General features: G+C 38.8%; 1 long non-coding RNA gene across 1 annotated transcript in view; it reads right to left on the reverse strand.

Moving 5' to 3' along the window:
* Nucleotides 1-5,336, reverse strand: part of LOC145270741 (uncharacterized) — a 51,717-nt gene extending 46,381 nt beyond the window's left edge. The window contains exon 1 of the long non-coding RNA XR_013865541.1: nt 5,148-5,336. This is a non-coding gene — a long non-coding RNA (uncharacterized LOC145270741). The remainder of the gene's footprint in view (nt 1-5,147) is intronic.
* Between the last annotated feature and the right edge of the window lie 664 nt (nt 5,337-6,000).

Below are 6,000 nucleotides of genomic sequence, written 5' to 3' on the forward strand. Positions count from 1 at the left end.
GGCAGCTGAACTCCTAAAAAAAAAAAAACTGTCTTGCTTTCTCGAAATTTGCCTTTCTTTATGTGAAGGAGCCCCCAGGGCACCTCCAACAATAATTTCTGTCCCTTTTTACTTCTGTCATTTGTCTTTGACAAATGACGTACATAGGCCCTTCTTTTCTCGTAAGAAAATTTGCGCCTCATTGTAGGAACTCCAAAATTGTCAAATCCATGCTGAAGGGGTCTTTGGGTTAGGGTAATTTTCTGCCTCGGCACCGCTTACGGCAGACGACTTCTCCCCGAACTCAGAACGAGGCGGGACGTCGGGACCATATCTGTAAATGTTAACCCTTTAACCTTACAATTGAATAAAAAAAAACATATCATAAAACTTTCATTAAACTTGAAAATACTATTTAAAAAATAGCGTGGATCAGTAAGTGCACTAGCACCAAAATGCCAATTATATTCTTACAAGAATCGATCTGTCCACTGTATCTTAATAAGCAAGGAAAATCAATTTTACGACTGGAAATGTTTTCTCAATCATTAAATCATTTCTCTTTTATAGGCTCATAAGAGTAGTGGTCGATGGACAAAAATCAGAGGCCTGCAGTATTAATGCTGGAGTCCCTCAGGGGTCAATCCTGGGCCCTACTCTCTTCCTGATCTACATCAATTACCTCCCTAAGCACATACTTAAATCATTTGTTGACATCTATGCTGATGACACGACCATCTACGGCAACACATCAAAGGCTGTAAATGACGAAGTTCTCTCTAATACTCTCTCCTCTGATCTCGAGCGCGTAGTTCAGTGGCTGGTTACCTTTAATGCGTCTAAAACCAAACTCCTATCCTTACATCATCAACGCTCTGATCCCCATCTGGCATCAATTGGGATGGATGGCTCTCGTCTGAGAGAGGCCCCATGTTTTGACAAGCTTCTGGGTTTGACCTTCACTCCTGATCTGAAATGGAACACGTACAACAAGTCTGTTGCAAAGGTCGCTGGAAAGATGGTGGGATCCTTCTACCGCTCCAGAAGATATCTCACTACTGATGCAATTCTCTATCTATATAAAAGCCAAGTACGCTCAAGGATGGAATACTGTTGCCATATCTGGGCAGGAGCTGCTAAAAACAGCCTATCCTGCCTTGACAGAGTACAAAATAGACTTCGTGGCTTAGTGGGGGATGTCCTTTCCTCTACCCTGCAACCTCTCTCCCACAGAATAGACGTTGCAAGCCTATCCTTGTTTTATCGTTATTTCCATGGCAGGTGTTCGTTTGAACCTCAGTCTCTGGTCCCCCCTCACCAATCTTTCATGAAAAACACCCGTCTAGCTGAATCCACTGTGAAAAATTTCCCCACTCTTTATCTGTGCCTAAATCAAAACGTGGATTCCATGAACAAAGCTTCTTTCTTAGAACTGCACGCCTGTGGAACTTTGTTCCATCTGCCTGCTTCCCACCTGACTACAACTTGGATGTGTTCAAGTCCAACGTTAACAAATAAGTAAACACCTCATCAAATCTCCACACTAACGTAATGTACTTGCAATAACCCTTATCCCTGAGTGGCTTCCGGGCCTTGGTAAGTGGTGACCACTGTGTAAAAAAAAAAAAAAAAGGTGTTTTCATGGGCCACGATTAAATCCGATGAAATAAAGGGGAGACAACTCAAATTTAAGTGTAGCGGTAAAAAAAAAAAAAAATCGGTATTTTTTAGTTTACCGACCCCTTGGCATTCATCTCTAATTTGTCGACTTGTGGAGGTTTTCGGGTACGATGAGAATGAATATCGCATTTATTTTTTGCGCAAACGTGCAGTTATCCATGTTTGAAGATATTCAGTATCCAACGTTATCACTATGGTTTTTGCTGGCGGCCATCTTGTTTCATATTTAGGAAAAAACGCCAAAAACAACCAAAAGAGCCAAAACATGGCCCTCAAAGCATTTTTCAGCTTCAATGCCGAAATGACCGCCCACCCCACCCTTCCGGATATTTTTTCGCTTCCCGATATAAAAATGGACAATTTTTTTTTCACTTTCTTAATTACATTAATTTTTTCATTTTCTTAATTATATTCATTTTTTCAATTTTTTACTAAAATGCATGCACGTAGTCACTTGACATTTCACAAGGCGCATGAATACATGGCAGACATTTTAAATGACAAGAAATATTTTTCATAAAATAAAAAGTTTTCACCTCATTAAAGAGTAAAAAATATTGCTGTCAGTAAGTTTTCACGAGCGGTTTATAAAGCACCTGTTAAAATACACAAGTTCTATATTTGACTACCCCCCCTCCCCAAAAAAAGAACGAAAAACATAAAATATGCTTTTGTAAACAGTTTGTGAAAACCTTATTTTTTTTGGTACTCATGCAGTCATGCACTTATTAATCCGTGCTGAAATAATAACGTTTTTATTTAAAAAGCCATTCTTAACATGAGGATGGGAGGGTATTTTGTACCTATTATGTACCTTACAATTGAATAAAAGAAAAACATATAAAACTTTAATTAAACGTGGAAATACGATTTAAAAAATAGTGCGGATCAGTAAGTCTAGGAGCAAGAGACTAGCAGCAGATGCACCAGCCCAAATTTGACAACAATACTCCATACATGGGCGAATGGTGGCCTTATAGAGGTACAGGATACTTTCGGGTGTCAGTAGTTTTCTAGCACGGTAGAGAGAGCCTACCTTTTTCGCAGCGGCCCTGGCAATGTTTTCAATATAATTGTTCTAACTCATGTTTCCTGTGAACGTTAGGTCAAGCAGTTTGAAAGATGTACTCTCAGACAGGGAGTCACTGGCCATTGCTATTGGTGGCAGAGAAGGTTCAAAAGAGAGTTGCCAATCTGATAGGCCCTGAACTGGCATCTACGCTTCAGCCTCTGTCCCATCGACGAAACGTTGCATCCCTCTGCCTGTTCTACAAGTATTTTAATGGTGAATGCTCTGACAAACTGCAGACACTTGTGCCCCCACGACGTAGACACCCTCGACAAACCCGACAGGCAGCTAAATCCCACCCCCACACAGTAGAGATCCCTAGATGTAAAAGATCTTTCTACTCCAGTAGTTTCTTCTCCAGAACCGATAGACTCTTGAATTCCATTCCAGGTCCCTGCTTCTCTAACTGCACTGACATGCAGAAGTTCAAGTGTAACGTGAACCAACATCTTGCTGCCCAAATCCCAACATAGTGCCCCAGTAGTTGCTGCCCCTGATAGTAGCCCCCTGCACCAAAGTGGCAATGTGCCTGGGTGAAAATGTAATAAAAAAAAATAATGAAAAATAAAAAAGTAAGTGCATTAGCACTTTTTTTCTTTTTTTTTTAAGATCAATTAAAAGGGGTAAAAGGGGTTAATACCATGCAAATCGTAATTTTGCGACGGATTTGATTATCAGATTTGTGGCCGGCAACATCGAATATCCTTAAAAAAACCCAACAAATTAGTGGTCAGTGTTCTGTTTTAGCAAAAGGTAATATTTACCTTTTAATTTATTTTAATAAATATTACTCTAAATACTGCTTTTAATTTACGTTCTTTCCTTTGGTCAAGATTTCTTGGAATTTACCACTTCTTGGCCTTTTTGGTAAAGATCAAAGTGTAGTATCTGTTCCGGCAGATACTGCAAGCTATGACTAGCTATGACTAGCAAAGACCAGATGTGGGGGCAACCCCACATGCCTGACCTTTAACCAGCTCCCATTTACCACCTCTCGGGAGCTGGTGCCCTTTTTCCCTTCCCCCTCCCTTCACTCCTCACATTAAAAATCGGCCTTGTGCCTAATTTGCTTGGTGGGGGAGCAAATAAATACCATCTGTTCTTCAGATGCTGCACTTCCATTTCTTGTTCTCTTTCGGTGGAGGAGAAATCCTTCACGACTGAGACAATTTTTATTTTTGTACCTTTTCTCCACGTTAAAAAACGACCCTGGTGTCTAACTCTGTCCCGTGGGGAGGCATTGTAAATAGGTACAATAAATCTTACTTTCTTTTGCGCCAACGCCGGTGGTGAGGAGGAGGGGGGGATTCCAGTTACATGTGGCATATTTAGCTTCTTTTAGCGTTTTTTTCGTTATTGAAAAACAAGATGGCCGCCATTAAAAATGACAAAGATTACGTTGGATACTGAATGTCTTCAAATATGGATAACTGCGTGTTTGCGCAAAAAATAAATGCGATATTCGTTCTCAGCGTATCCGGAAACTTATAAAAGTCGACAATTTAGAGGTGAATGTCGAGGGGTCGGTAAACTAAAAATTTACCAAAAAATCAGCCTTATGTTCAATCATCAATGCAGTTTAGTTATAAAATCGCTAAAAATCGTAAATTTTGATTTTCTCAGTTTTAAATAGAAATACTTGATCGATTTACGTGATTTTTGAAATAACAGTGCATATGTGGTATTAGTACAGTTTATCGCCGAAAATGGAGACGCCCTTTTTTCGGGCACCTGTCGTCAAAATTAGAGGAAGAAATCAGTATTTTAAACTATGACGGAAGCATTAAATAAATAACAGCAAAAAAAAAAAAAATTAAACTAAATAACGATTACTTCCGGAAAGAATGCCCTAGCTTAGTATAAACACCCCCAACCTCCCCATGTTAAGAACGGCTTTCGGAATAAGCACCCCCAACTTGGAAAGCTGTTCTTAATACGAGAAGGTTGGGAATGTTTATACTACGCTAGGGTATGTAGTAATTAGTTCTTTTCGGGAGTAATCATTATATAGTTTAATATTTTTGTTGTTTATATCATGCTTTTCCTTTTCGCTGCTTGCTTCGGTCATAGTTCAAAATACTGATTTCTCCCTCTGATTCTGACGACAGGTGCCCGAAAAAAGTGGTGTCTCCATTTTCAGCGATAAACTAGCAGTATCACATATTTTCTTATAAAGGTTATAATTGTGTTATAAAAATTCAAATAAAGATTTAATAAAACTTCTATTTTTATATTTGCTTAAAAAAAAATACATACTGTTGGTCATCCGTACCTTCATATTTGTCTGACGTCACTTCCGCCGAATGGCTTTGTAAACAAAGAAGTACCAATCATAATGAAAGCCTCCCAAAAATGGCACAAGGCCGAAAAATTGGGGAATGGCCACGAAATAATCACAATAATTAAATAAAATTATTACCTGATATTTTCCAATTCTCCGCTTCTTTTAAAAAAAATTTTTTCGATTTCAAATTCATTTAAATTTGAAAATTTAAAAAAATGTCAGCAAAAAAAAAAAAATGAAATCACGCGAAAATATCGTAAAAATACGAAATTTTCCTTCAAGAAAAACGTTTTCTGGAATTTGACGGCGAAAAAAAAAAACAAATAAAAAACAAACAAAACAAAACAAAGGATATTTCAAAAACCGGTGATTAGGATAATTTTGTCCCTTGTTTAAAAACGTCTGGGTATCTAACTTTCTCCCGTCGCGAAAGCTGGGCAGAATTTTTTGGTTTTTCTCTCACGCTCCTCCCTAACAAGGCAGAGCGCTACTTAGTCGTAAAGGGGCTACTATGTTGGACCATGCTTAGGAAAAATTAACAAGATGTTGGTTGCTTATGCTGGTGGTTGTTTAGTTTAATCAAGACATTAAAAAATGAAAATATTGAAAAAAAAATTTATATTGTAAGTTTCCAAATTAGTAGGTATCCGTTATGAAATTAAGTTCTCATAAAAAAAATTCGGGACAAGATCAAAGTGTAGTATCTGTTCTTCAGATGCATACAAGAGCTCCACTTGATCTTCGGGTCAAGATCAAAGTGTAGTATCTGTTCCGGCAGATACTGCAAGCTATGACTAGCTATGACTAGCTATGACTAGCAAAGACCAGATGTGGGGGCAACCCCACATGTCTGACCGTTAACCAGCTCCCATTTCCCACCTCTCGGGAGCTGGTCCCCTTTTCCCCTTCCCCCTCCCTTCACTCCTCACATTAAAAATCGGCCTTGTGCCTAATTTGCTCGGTGGGGGAGCAAATAAATACCATCTGT

This window comes from Euprymna scolopes, chromosome 46 (genome assembly GCF_053919585.1).
Source record: "Euprymna scolopes isolate OS-2025 chromosome 46, ASM5391958v1, whole genome shotgun sequence".
Classification (NCBI taxonomy): Eukaryota; Metazoa; Mollusca; class Cephalopoda; order Sepiida; family Sepiolidae; genus Euprymna; species Euprymna scolopes.